The sequence below is a fragment of the Mus musculus genome, chromosome 9, assembly GCF_000001635.26.
Source record: "Mus musculus strain C57BL/6J chromosome 9, GRCm38.p6 C57BL/6J".
Taxonomy (NCBI): Eukaryota; Metazoa; Chordata; class Mammalia; order Rodentia; family Muridae; genus Mus; species Mus musculus.
In genome coordinates, this window is record NC_000075.6 from 84,423,174 (window position 1) to 84,438,032 (window position 14,859).

Below are 14,859 nucleotides of genomic sequence, written 5' to 3' on the forward strand. Positions count from 1 at the left end.
GAGAGCTGAATTTGGTTACTTAGGCATAGAAGGGTAAGCTGGGAAGGAATTAAATATCTCAAACTCAGATGGAATGCTATAACCTGCATAGATGGAAACATACAAACAGGGGTGTCGCGTCCGCTCTTGACCAGCAAGAACGACATGACCACCAGTCCTTCTAACAGCAGTTTATTCAGCAAACTTCAGTCTTCATCTCTCTCTCTTCATCTTTTTCCTCATCTATCTCCCCCAAACCCCGTGCCTCTCACTCTTATATACTCTCAGTCCCCATCCACTCACAGCAGGCCACGTCACCTCACCAGGCACGCAGCTTCAGCCAATCAGGGCAGCAGGGGCATGTCTCCACCAAAATGGATTCGCCAGTATCCTGGTGCACCTGCGCAGCTCTCACGATGGTTGTGGCTTATTTTCAGGTGTATGAGGAAGTCAGGTGCAAGTCATAAGACTTAGCTGCAGTCCCTGGCGCCTTCTTGGGACTGCTGCCACACCCGCTCCTCACACAGGGGTCTTAGGCAACCTTCCAAGCTCAAATTGAGGAGTACTCTAGAAATACATTTGTATTGCCCATATATTGAGTTACAGCAGTGGGAAAAAATCCAGAATAATAGGGTCTTGCTCAAGCCTTACAAAGTTAGCACATGGAGAAATCAAATTGGGAAAGAGGAAGGCAACAATATCCTGGCTGAGACCATTTTAGCCAGCACATGGGTAGAGATGCAGAGATACTTGTGTCTTAAAAGATGAGCAATGGCATATCATGTTATTAAGAGAGACATCCTTGCTTTCTTTCTCCAGCAGCCGAGCAAGATGCCCAAAGGGAAGAAGGCCAAGGGGAAGAAGGTGGCCCCGGCCCCCGCCGTCGTCAAGAAGCAGGAGGCCAAGAAGGTGGTCAACCCTCTGTTCGAGAAGAGGCCCAAGAACTTCGGCATTGGACAGGACATCCAGCCCAAAAGAGATTTAACGCGCTTCGTCAAATGGCCCCGCTACATCAGGCTGCAGCGGCAAAGAGCTATCCTCTACAAGCGGCTCAAAGTCCCTCCTGCCATTAACCAGTTCACCCAGGCCCTGGACAGGCAGACAGCTACTCAGCTGCTTAAGCTTGCCCACAAGTACAGGCCAGAGACAAAGCAAGAGAAGAAGCAAAGGCTACTGGCCCGTGCTGAGAAGAAAGCTGCTGGCAAAGGCGACGTCCCAACTAAGAGACCACCTGTCCTCCGAGCAGGAGTCAATACAGTCACCACCTTGGTGGAGAACAAGAAGGCTCAGCTGGTGGTGATTGCCCATGACGTAGACCCCATTGAGCTGGTGGTTTTCCTACCTGCTCTGTGTCGAAAGATGGGGGTGCCCTACTGCATCATCAAGGGAAAGGCCAGGCTGGGGCACCTGGTCCACAGGAAGACATGCACCACCGTTGCCTTCACACAGGTTAACTCGGAAGACAAGGGTGCTCTGGCTAAGCTGGTGGAAGCTATTAGGACCAATTATAATGACAGATATGACGAGATCCGTCGCCACTGGGGAGGCAACGTCCTGGGTCCTAAGTCTGTGGCTCGCATTGCCAAGCTGGAAAAAGCAAAGGCTAAAGAACTCGCCACTAAATTGGGTTAAATGTACACTGAATTTTCTGTACATAAATATAATTACAAAATTTAAAAAAAAAAAAAAAAAAGAGACACATCCTTGGGTGGAGACATGGGATGTTATGCGTAGGACTTTATGTGGCAGAATGAAGCAGGTGCAAAAGAGCCCACACAGTGCAAATGAGCCCTGAGAGTACTACAGTCCCAACCCTACAGTGGGACTGGGCTGCCAAGTATCTTTCCTGCTTCATCTAGTTCTCAAAAGTTTGAACTCTCTCTCTCTCTCTCTCTCTCTCTCTCTCTCTCTCTCTCTCTCTCTTAAAAAGATTTATTTATTGTTACATGTAACTACACTGTAGCTGTCTTCAGACACACCAGAAGAGGGTGTCATATCTCATTACAGATGGTTGTGAGCCACCATGTGGTTGGTGGGATTTGAACTCAGGACGTTTGGAAGATCAGTCAGTACTCTTAACCGCTGAGCCATCTCTCCAGCCCCTGAAGTGTATCTCTTATTTTGGTTTCTTTTGTCTACAGGTCTCTGTTCAAGGTTGCCAAGAATCTGGCACCCCTCCAAAGAGGCCCCTTGGACCCTAATATCAGCAGTTACCAGTTGACGAGACATCCCTAAGGTAAGATTATTTTTCTAGTTTATCAAACATTTTACTCATTCTGGTCATTGGGACTCCAAATTGCAGAGACAGTCTAGAAGTTCAACACATCAGGGTGCCTGCCCTTCAAAACTGTTTTGGCAGGATAGGTTAATCATGAATTGAAGTTAGAAATTTGCCCTGGCTAAACAAATAAAGGATGGCATAACAGAAAATTATGTACTGCCCACAGCTACTGACAGCTCTTAGGTTGGGACTGATAACTTGAAAAGAACAGTGTATATTTCTCTTCCTTTGCTTCTGTAATGAATGTCTTCCTCTTCAACCATTCAATTGTTTCCCTTTTCCTCTTCTACTTTCTTCCCCTCCTCTGGCTTTTCTTGACACTGGAGGGATAGCTAGCTCAGGGTTAAAGGTGATTTGTCACATGTACTGATGATAGGTACCAATGATCTGGGTCACAGGCTCCACATGGCACCTTATCAGGAGATCTGTGGCTCAGTGTATTCAAACAGGACAGCTGAGTCTTGGTTGTACAGCTTTACTGGAAATGGGGCATGTCTGGCCATAAACACCACCACATATTTCACTCTGGACCTCCTTATGCTTTACTATCGATTTGTCATGCCTATTGTTGTTTCCTCTCATTAGACAATGTAAACAATGTCATCCTATCCCTAAGACTTACTAGAATTTACCTAGTCTGTCTGATTGCATATACTCTTTATAGTAGGATGCCAGAAACTCTGTTTGGGAGCCATTCACCAGGATCAAGCTTATTTTGGAGAATGGCATTGTTAGAAGTTGGGTGGTTGAATTATGATGGTATGAACATGAGTTATAGGTTTAATTAAGTTTTGAATAACTGTTGGGGTATGTCATTTGTTGAGAAGGAGAATAAAATTTACTTTTTCAAGTTAGTCAAACGGAAATAGTCTATTCGGTATTTCATTAACTCAGGATCAAAACTTGCCATCTTAAAAATTACTTGCTAATTTAGTTATCCACTTCATCTTGCTTTGATGATTGGGTTTTCTGTCTGTGTATTGTAAAAAAAATCATATGATTAAGTGCGCATAAATCAAAACAAAACATATAGGAACGTTAGATTTACTTTCAAACTGAATTATACTACAACTTTGTATCTTCATGAATTTGGAGTCAGATGGAATTCAAATTGAGACTTGAAGCCATTGAATATTTTTTGTTACAAATTTTTTTACCTATGATTTAAGATCATTTTTTCAATAACTGAATTCTGTTGACTCATCTACTTTTACATATTACCAATCAAAATAAATATAATCCACATTAACAATGTTTTCAAATGTGCAGAGATAACTATATGCTTTTAGCTCCAGCTGTTATAAAGAAAAAATTTTCAAAGGCTATCATTTTACACACAGTAGGAAGTAAAGCTGTTTTTCTTCACTGATAAAACTTTCTCTAAACAGCATTAAAATATGAAATGCATTGTTAAATATTTCAAGGAATATTTTCATTATTTTTCAATTATTTATTAGATATTTTCTTTATTTACATTTCAAATGTTATCCTCTTTCCTAGTATCCCCTCTGAAAATCCCCTCTCCCCTCCCTTCTCCCCCTGTTCCCCAACCTACCCACTCCTATTCCTGGTCCTGGCATTCCCCTATATTGGGGCATAGAGCCTTCATAGGACCAAGGTCCTCTCTTCCCATTGATTCCTGACTGGGCCATCCTCTGCTACATACCTAGCTAGAGCCACAAGTTCTACCATGTGTTTTCTTTGATTGGTGGTATAGTTCCAAGGAGCTCTGGTGATACTGGTTAGTTCATATTGATGTTCCTCCTATGGGGCTTTAGTCACTTCAGCTCCCTGGGTATTTCTCTGGCTCCTTCATTGGGGACCTTGTGCTCTGTCCAATGGATGACTATGAGCATCCACTTCTGTATTTGCCAGGCACTGGCAGAGTCTCTCAGGAGACAGCTATACCAGGCTCCTGTCAGCAGACATCTGACTAGTGACTGGGTTTGGTGGTTGTTTATGGGGTGAATACCCAACTGGGGCAGTCTCTGGATGGTCGTTCCTCCAGTCTCTGCTCTGAACTTTGTCTCTGTAACTCCTTCCATGGGTATTTTGTTCCCCATTCTAAGAAGGAACGAAGTATCCACACTGATCTTCCTTCTTTTTGAGTTTCATGTGTTTTGCAAATTGTATCTTGGCTAGTCCAAGATTCTGGGCTAATATCCACTTATCAGTGAGTGCATATCTAATGACTTCTTTTGTGATTGGGTTACCTCACTCAGGATGATGTCCTCCAGATCCATCCATTTGCCTAAGAATTTCATAAATTCATTGTTTTTAATAGCTGAGTAGTATTCCATTGTGTAAATGTACCACATTTTCTGTATCCATTCTTTTGCTGAGGGACATCTGAGTTCTTTCCAGCTTCTGGCTATTACAAATAAGGCTGCTTAATGCACTCAACAAATGAAAAAAAAAAAACAAACAATCCATGAATGGTTACATTGTTTCATGCCTTTCCAAACTGAACTTATCTTGTTAACAGAAGTATTAATGAACAAACAGAAAGGTGACTTCCATATGCACAGACTTGTAATATTATGTCTCCATTTTAATTGTTCTGCATTTACGTGTCCAGAATTACTCTGTATTATTAATTCCATGGTCAAATTCCAATGATACAATCTCGAGTTTTCCACCAACACTGTAAATATTATCAAAGCTTGTCTTTTTAGCTGTATCACATGCCTCATATTCTCTGGTTGAAAAGTTCTTGTACATTGAGAAGTAGTCCAGACTTGTTTTTATATCCTATTGATGTGCCTTTTGTGATGGTGTAATACATTGATTATTTAATTTCCAAGAGAGTGAAAATTAGGAATAAAATTACAGATGAAGACCAGAGCTGTCAAAGCCAGGCAAACTGGATAAAATGATGATAGCTCTATAGTGTACTATGAAGATGTGCAAATCAGAAGAGCAATGTGAAGTAAAACTTTCACTAATCCAAACAACAAACAACAGCAACAACAACAACAACAATAATCAGAACCATAGAGCAGTCATTCAGGATCATGAGTTCAAGGAAAAATTTTAATTTAGTGTTTTAGTTAGTTTCTGTAATTATTTTTCCATAGTAACAGATGTTTATAAAATTACATGAAATGAGAGAAAAAAGAATTAAAGTTAAATTAAGTAAGTATATGTTAATTGCTTTATGAAACTGAGTAATAAATTACATTAATGAATCAAGAGTTACCAGGATCTCTAACATTTTCCCACATTAAAATGTTTAATGAAATATAACTTGCAGAGGCAATAATGAACAAGCAATAAGGATAAAAACTGTTATTAGTACAAACTCTGTAAGTCTAATAAAACCTTACCAGGACTAACCACAGAGGCAAAAGGATGACAAAGAGTTTTTTTTTTTTTTAAATGGTGATAAGAAGAGATAAAAATTAGCCCAGAAACTTAGTATACCCGAGATATAAGATACAATTTGCAAAACACATGAAACTGAAGAAGAACAAAGACCAAAGTGTGGACACTTTGCTCCGTCTTAGAATTGGAAACAATCACCCATGGAAGGAGTTACAGAGACAAAGTTTGGAGCTGAGACAAAAGGATGGACCATCTAGAGACTGCTATATCCAGGGATCCATCCCATAATTAGCCTCCAAACGATGACACCATTGCATACACTAGCAAGATTTTGCTGAAAGGACCCTGATATAGCTGTCTCTTGTGAGACTAGGCTGGGGCCTAGCAAACACATAAGTGGATGCTCACAGTCAGCTATTGGATGGATCACAGGGCCCCCAATGGAGGAGCTAGAGAAAGTATCCAAGGAGCTGAAGAGATCTGCAACCCTGTAGGTGCAACAACATTATGAACTAACCAGTACCCCGGAGCTCTTGACTCTAGCTGCATATGTATCAAAAGATGGCCTAGTTGGCCATCATTGGAAAGAGAAGCCCATTGGACTTGCAAACTTTATATGCCCCAGTACAGGGGAACGCCAGGGTCAAAAAATGGGAATGGGTGGGTAGGGAAATGGGGGGGAGGGTATGGGGGACTTTTGGGATAGCATTCTAAATGTAATTGAGGAAAATACGTAATAATAAAAATATTTTAAAAAGAAAGAAAAAAAAGAAGAGATAAAAATTAAAAGCAAAATTACATTTTAAGCATCAAAATTGTGCAAATGACTTTTTCTGATAGGCAATGTCTTTTTCCTGACAACAGATGTCCAGAGGTACTTCTTCCCTTCCTATCTTCTTCTCTTTCCTCACCTGCTGCTTATAGATTGCCTTTTCATTCCGTGTCTTACTATTTTTCTTTTTTATTTATTTTTTAATAGATTTTTTCTTCATTTACATTTCAAATATTATCTCCATTTCCTGGTGTCCCCTCCAAAAACCCCCTATCCCTTCCCTCCTCCCTCTGCTCACCAACCCACTCACTCCCACTTCCTGGTCCTGGCATTCCCCTACACTGGGGCATAGAACCTTTACAGGCCATGGGCCTCTCCTCCCATTGATGATCAACAAGGCCATCCAACCATTGGACTGAGCATAGGGTCCCCAATGGAGGAGCTAGAGAAAGGAGCCAAGGTGATGAAAGGGTTTGCAACCCCATAGGAGGAACAACAATATGAACCAATCAGTAACTCCAGAGCTCCCAGAGACTAAACCACCAACCAAAGAGCACACATGGAGAGACCCAGGGCTCCAGTAGCACATGTCTTATTATTATATCCAGGCTGATCTCTCCTCATGATCTTTCTGCTTCAGCGTCAGGATGTGCCCAGCTCTTAGAATTTTAGGAGTCATATCTTTAAAACTTGCATTAGGATGCCTGTAAATCATGTGCTGATATGGTGAAAATACAGATTTTCAACAAATAAATCATCAGTGGGCATCCTTAAGTATATTTCTTGTGTAAAATACAGTTTTGAAGAATATGTATGTTTTGAAAGGGATTCTACAATTTTAGAATTCTTTATTTAATTATTCTGAACTTTATTTTAAGTTAGGATACAAAGTGATGAATGCGATTATGGCACATTCATATATATATATTATATAAGAATATGTGCCACATACTATATAACACTTATTATATTATATATTAATTATTTTTGTTTAACAAATTAATTAGTTTTGTGTTGTTTTTAAGACAAAGTTTCATGTTATTAATATATAATACATAATATATGATATATAATAAAACATATAATATATAAGATATAACATAATATATAATATAAAGCACATAACACATGACATATCACAGAACACATAACAGGTAACATATAACACATAATAGTTAACATATGACATATAATATAGCCATAAGTGTATATATATATATATACATATACATGTATATATATATATATATATATATATATATATATATACACATACACTTTTTTTCTGATTAACTCTGTACTTCATGTCTGTAGTTCATTGCTGCATGGTCTCTTTTTGGGTTTTACATCCCCTTAAGTAGTCTTCCTTTGTTTTCATGTAACATGTAATTTCATTACTTTATTTTTGTCCTCTCATCCACCTCATCCTCCAATATTATGATACCCTTTTACATGCAACTACACGCACATGCATACACACATATTCATGTGCACACATACCACACACACACGCACATGTACACATACATATAAATATAAAAACCACATGTGGAAGAAAACATAAATAATCCATTTTTCGTGAAGCTGATTTATTTCACCTAATATTATATCAATGACTTAATTTTATTCATGCATACCATATTTCCCTTATGACCAGAACTAGTCTTTTAGGACTTTTTTCCCCTTAAAAGTAGTGTAGCTTGTTTCTTGAAAACAACAGATAGATTCAGTTTTTTAATCCTGTTATTCATTGTGCTTGGTACTTTATTGGTATTGAAAACCATTTCATTTAAGGTGATTATTGAAAGATGTTGATTAATCTTTACAGTTTGGTTGGCTGTTTCTCTGGTTGCTTTGGATATTGCTTGTTCTTGCTTTTTCATTTACTAGTATTTGGTCTTTGCTGATTTATTTTGGACATGACAGAATTCTTCCCAACATTCACTTGTTCTTCTCCTCTCAAACAGAATTTATTCTTTCCTGGGCTTTTATGACTCAGACCATCTTTTTCCCTGCCCTGGCTATAATATTCCTTAACACATCTTCTAAAGTGCTGGCTTAGTGATTATGAAATATCTCAGTTGTGCCTGTCTTGAAATATCCTTATTTCATTTTCTATTTCATATGATAGCTTTATTGGATAGACTCATCTTGGTTATTTGCCTTCAAGGCTTTAAACCTCCCCCCCACCTCTTAGTATTACTGAAGAGAATATTTATGTTATCTTAATTGTTTTTAGTAAAAATCTATGGAAGAAGCCGGGCGGTGGTGGCACACACCTTTAATCCCAGCACTTGGGAGGCAGAGGCAGGCAGATTTCTGGGTTAGAGGCCAGCCTGGTCTATAAAGTGACTTCCAGGAGAGCCAGGGCTACACAGAGAAACCTTTTCTCGAAAAACAAACAAACAAAAATCTATGGAAGAAAGATGAAAAAGAGAGCCAGGAGTTAACATGTGTCATGAAAAGTACTCCTTCCTGACCTTGGACATTTGGACAGCGTTAGCTTTCCAGTCAGACATGAAAAAAATGGAGTTGGGTGAAACTGGCCAGGATGTCACACCTGAATAATGATGTGAAACTTCAGTTTGGTTCAGGCTGGGGTCATCTATTAGAGGTTATTTAACCTGTAAAGGAGGAAGCAGTTGTCTGAGGAAACAAGTGTGACCACTGGTTGTTTGTTATCAAGGCTGTCACTTTCCTACTAATTTGAGGCAGATGGAACTTTGCAAGACTAAATTTGCTTGAAATCTTGTCTTCCCCAAAGAATACATTCCTTAGTGGGTAGTATGTTAGTCCAGTTTCTGTGGTTTTAATAAGTACCCAAGATAACTTAGAAAATATTGTTTTGGTTCTTAGTTGCCTCATTGCTCTAAATCTGTGACCAGGAAGCACAGCATCATGGGAAGGTACAAAGGAGAAGGCAGCTCACCTCATTGTGGCCAGGTAGCAGATGAGGTAGAGAAGGTGCAAGACTGGCTACATCCTGTCTAGTGTACATCTTCCTTCCATTAAGCTCCACCTCCTAAAAATCCTACCAGATCCCAAGAGTGCCATAGGCTAGTGTCCAAGTCTTCAACATAAATGCTTTGGAGGAATACTCATGGTAGGTAGATGTGCTTCTGAAATGTTAATTGTCACATTTATTTGTTTAAGTCATCCAAATAATCATAGATACAGTGCTTTAAATATTATAATTCAAAATTTATATGGGCTAATGAACATGATAGAACACTGGTGTAGATATTGATCAAGTAAAGGTGACAACATACTGAGTGTCAATCAAGTCTGGGAGAATGTGGTGCCTACATAAGGAAATGTCATTCTACAAGTTTTTTTGTTTTGTTTATAATTGAGAACATATAAACTTGGCATATAAACCTTTTGAAAATAACTTAAAATATATTATTCTTTTTTCAGTGATTATCTGGGAAGGTATAACATACATATGATAAATTATGTGTTCAGAAATTTTATTTGCACGTGGAACTTCATTCATAAATCTGAACACGAATTGTCATGGAATTTTAGCACATTTCTGTTGTACTGTATACAATTCAGTGAAATTACTAAACTGTTTTTGCTTTATTCAGTGCTTCTGAGCCCAAGGTGTTTACCATCTAACGTAAAGCATCCAAAGTTACTTGGACTCTTCTCCTTTCTAAGGTATCAATAACAAAAAAACGTATCAACTAAGACCATATCATTAGGAGAATTTCTTGGATTAGACCTGGAAATGATACTCATTACTTACTTTCTTTACTTACATTTCAAATGTTATCCCCTTTCCTAGCTTCCTCTCCGAAAATCCTCTATCTCCTCCCCCCTCCCCCTGCTCCCCAACCCACCACCACTTCCCTTTATTGGCCCTGGCATTCCTCTATACTGGGGCATAGAACCTTCACAAGATCAAGGGCCTCTCCTCCCATTGCTGACCAACTATGCCATCCTCTGCTACATATGCAGCTAGAGACACAAATCCTACCATGTGTTTTCTTTGATTGTTGTTTTAGTCCCAGGGAGCTCTGAACTCACTGACAAGTGGATATTAGCCCAGAAACTCAGAATACCCAAGATACAATTTGCAAAACACATGAAACTCAAGAAGAAGGAAGACTAAAGTGGATACTTCGACCCTTCTTAGAAGAAGAAACAAAACACCCATGGAAAGAGGTACAGAGATACTCATTACTTTCATTCACATTTCAGCAGGTGAAAGTCACACCATTTCCAGAAAACTAGGAAGTACAGGTTGTATATAGAGAGACTTCTTGCTCTCAGTTCTCATATGTGAGAGAAGAATATTTTTGGTTGTGAGCCTAGCCTTTAACGGTTGAGCCATATTTCTCTTGAGTGAGAGATATTATATTTCTACTACAGAAACTGAACTCTGATTCATTGGTTGGCCACTAATGGCCAAAAAACCACTTTTTTTTTCTTCCAAATCTTGAATTAATGGTAAAAAAGCAAGAATGTTGAGGCACTCTTCAGAATCTGCTTATTAGATATGTATCTTTTTTATTAGGTATTTATTTCATTTACATTTCCAATGCTATCCCAAAAGTCCCCCACACCCTCCCACACCTACTCCCCACCCACCCACTCCCACCTCTTGGCTCTGGCATTCCCCTGTACTGAGGCATATAATGTCTGCACGACCAATGGGCCTCTTTTTCCACTGATGGCCAACTAGGCCATCTTCTGATACATATGCAGCTAGAGACATGAACTCTGGGGGTGGGGGTGGGGTGGAGGTTACTGGTTAGTTCATATTGTTGTTCCACCTATAGGGTTGCAGATCCCCCCAGCTCCCTGGGTACTTCCTCCAGGTCCTCCATTGGGGACCCTGTGACCCATCCAATAGCTGACTGTGAGCATCCACTTCTGTGTTTGCTAGGCCCCGGCATAGTCTCACAAGAGACAGCTATATCAGGCTCCTTTCAGCAAAATCTTGCTAGTGTATGCAATGGTGTCAGCGTTTGGAGGCTGACTATGGGATGGATCCCCAGGTATGGCAGTCTTTAGATGGTCCATCCTTTCGTCTCAGCTCCAAACTCTGTCTCTGTAGCTCCTTCCATGAGTGCCTTGCTCCCAATTCCAAGAAGGGGCAAAGTATCCACACTTTGGTCTTCGTTCTTCCCAAGCTTCACATTTTTTGCAAATTGTATCTTATATCTTGGGTATTCTAAGTTTTTGGGCTAATATCCACTTATCAGTGAGTACATATCATGTGAGTTCTTTTGTGATTGAGTTACCTCACTCAGGATGATGCTTTTAAACATGTGATATAAAGGAACTAATTAAATTTATAGATGATCTCCCATTTATAATGGTACAATTTATAATTTTATTATTTTATGGTAGTTGAAAATGATATTCATTTGGTAAAAATATACTTTGAATTTTATTTTTTTGATCTCTTCCTTCTCTCATGATGTAGGATGATGATATTCTTGTCAAATTCTGGACAGCAGAAGTAAGTTGCTCTGTGATTTAGCGGTCATAAGAGGAACAGAGTAGTGTATGGCTAAGCTATGTCTGGTATGTTAAGCACATAAAATTCAGTTTTAACTTTCAATAGTTTCAAATAATGGTGGACTTATTAGGGCATAATAGGATATAACTCCATGAATAATCAAGGAATATCTGTGCAAAATTACTCTGCTTTTTGTGTTGTATATGTTTACTTTTGAAGGAAAAGAAGTATTCATTTTTTCCTGAAATGAGAGACAAAAAAAATATTTTGAAGTGACAGTAAAGTTGATAAAATCTTTTCTAAGAATCCCAGTGTTGGTCATTCATGAGGCCAGACATTTTGGTTATTCTCAATTATTGACTATATTAACCAAAGCTGACAAGATTTCCAAACTAGATTGGTATTGGCATTGCATCCTAGGGTGCTACACAGTCATCACTGATACATTCATTTTCAAGACAAATAGGAGTCATCAAGTGAATCTCATTTGGAGAACATTGAAGAATACATTGTGTGGTAAAGCTCTGGAGGCTCCTAGCAACAGTGATGTTAGCGATGAAGGGCTTTCCTTTGGGTGACTAGACATGCCCACGTACATATGGATACACATGATTTTTTTCCCCTAGAAACAGTTATTCATTATATCTTCAGAATTTTAATATAAAAGGAAACAAAGAACAGACAAATCCATCCTTATTAGATCCAGAAGCAATATGAAAATTTACAACTGAGGTATAAAGAAGGATTCTAGATATTGAGAATTACACAAGACTGTCTACTGTGCAGCAGCTCCTCAGGCAGCGAAAGACAGAGTTCTTCCGTGGAACTGAGTATGTTTACTGGAGGGTGTAATTGAGCAGTTGTGGCCTCTGAAACATGGGAGCCAAGCAACTCAGGTAGTGGATATTGATGAAGAGAAATGGTTGTTATGTAAAAGTTTAAACTTAGCAATGTATCTGAGTATGCTATCTAATAGGTAAGGGAAAAACACGGGAAAGACCGTCAAGACTTAGGGCAAAACTGGGGAAAAAGGAAAACCTCCCCTTTCCCCAAGACACTTCCCACATTCTGCTCTGAAGCAGGTCTGGAAAAGATCCCCTTTGGTGCCATTTTTAAGGAAAGCTTAGAAAGCACTTAGTGGAGGGTGGGTAAGTGGAAGAGTTTCAGGAATGCTTGGATGATGGGCTGTCTGGAGCCAGCACTGGATCCCAGCCTTCCCTTGGAATGATGCACCTGGGCTTGGAATGTGGGGCTAAAGTTTGAGGGTTTATTGGCTTTTTCTACCCTATTCTGTCACATCTGTGATTTTAGACACTTCATTGTTAAACTGTCTGTATTTGGGACTAAGTCAGTCCATTTGTTACTAAGAACAGTGGTAGACTCAGAACTAAAGTCAGGTTTTTGGTATGTTTACATGAAAAGGGTCACATTTGCTATAATTGTATTATATAGATCTGCTGTATAGTCAGGCATTGTATATACACAATTATAGCATTGGTTCAAAAATACTTTGAAGGTGAAATCTCAATTGCTTGAAGTATTATTCATTTTATTGCATTACTGTACTTTTGTTTGGTATTTAATTTTTCTAGTAAGTACTACTTAAGACCAGTCTTGAAAACATATTCGACTTGGTTCATTCAGTTAAAATTTGCAATATTTTTGTGTGTCTACTGTACATTATTTATAATGAACTATGGGAATCCATAGGGAGTATAATCTTGCCTTCACATGGCCTTGGGGAATTGTGCTATAAATGATGTATTAAAGGTATGGGACCTTTAGAGAACTTTGAAAAGGGTTTCTTAAAAGAAACAAGTGAACCTGTTTTTTGTAAGAAAGAGAGAGAGGGAGGGAGAGAGAGAGAGAGAGAGAGAGAGAGAGAGAGAGAGAGAGAGAGAGAAAGAGAGAGAGAGAGAGAGAGAGAGAGAGAGAGAGAGAGAGAGAGAGAGAGAGAGAGAGAGATCTGAGGAGAGTATTGAAGAAGGAGCAGTAATAGGAAGATAAACAGCAGTGAAGAGAAGGACATTACATAAATAACAACTTTTGAGAAGCAACATACCTATAATGTCTGGGAAAAACTTCAGTCTGTTGGTGCAGTTCACCCAGAATGGAACGATGAGAACATTGGCCAGGAAAAGTCAAATAATAATTGAAGTGTTCCCAGAAGGAATGAGATGACAATATTCATGCTCCAGAGCAATTACTGTGTGGGAAGATAAAGTGTAGAAGGGATGGAGTAAGAATGGAGGTGGGATGGAGGCTCAGTGATGCTTCCCTGATGGGAAGAGAGTAGGCCTCTGGGAGAGACCAGAGTGAGTTGTAGATAGGGCTCCAGCATCTATATGAGAAGAATGAGGAGGGAAAGGCAGGACAGTGAGATGTCTTCCAGGCTTCTGCTTTAGGCAATTTGGCTTTACTCTGTATAAAAAGCAGCATAATCTGCTAAATGACATGTTTTCACCTGACAGATTCTCTTTCCTTATGAGTAGAGAAGATAACACATGCCCAGCTATAAGTCACTCCACAGATTTGCTAACTTGGACATTAAATCTGTAACGACACATTAATGAACAGATTTTTTTTTCATGTGGGAATCTTGTCAATTCCGATGTACTCTGTGGCCTTCTGGAAGAATGTGCTGTTCTATATTCTGTAAGAGGATGGAGAACTCTGTTTAGGTAAGGAAATTTCAGGCAATAATTTTGACTTTAAAACACATTATTTTAGCTCATTCATCTGGGAGTAAATTATAAATATTTTCCTTCATTCTTATATCACTCAGAGTTTTTCTTGACATATGTTCTCCATTCATAAAGATCAACAGGAGGTAATATAGGACATACTTAATTCTGTTAATGACGCACATTTTCCAGATAACTGTCTCAGTTGATTCATGGTTAATTTACCCTTTTCTGCATTATAGTTGAGAGAGGTAAGTCACATAAATTTGCTCTGTATTATATTATAAGATGTCTGGAATACAGAAACAGCCTTAGCACACACTTTTAATCCCTAAGAATTAAGGTA

General features: G+C 39.0%; 1 pseudogene; it reads left to right on the forward strand.

The window, feature by feature from the left end:
• On the forward strand, positions 790 to 1,653 carry Gm8226 (predicted gene 8226; annotated as a pseudogene).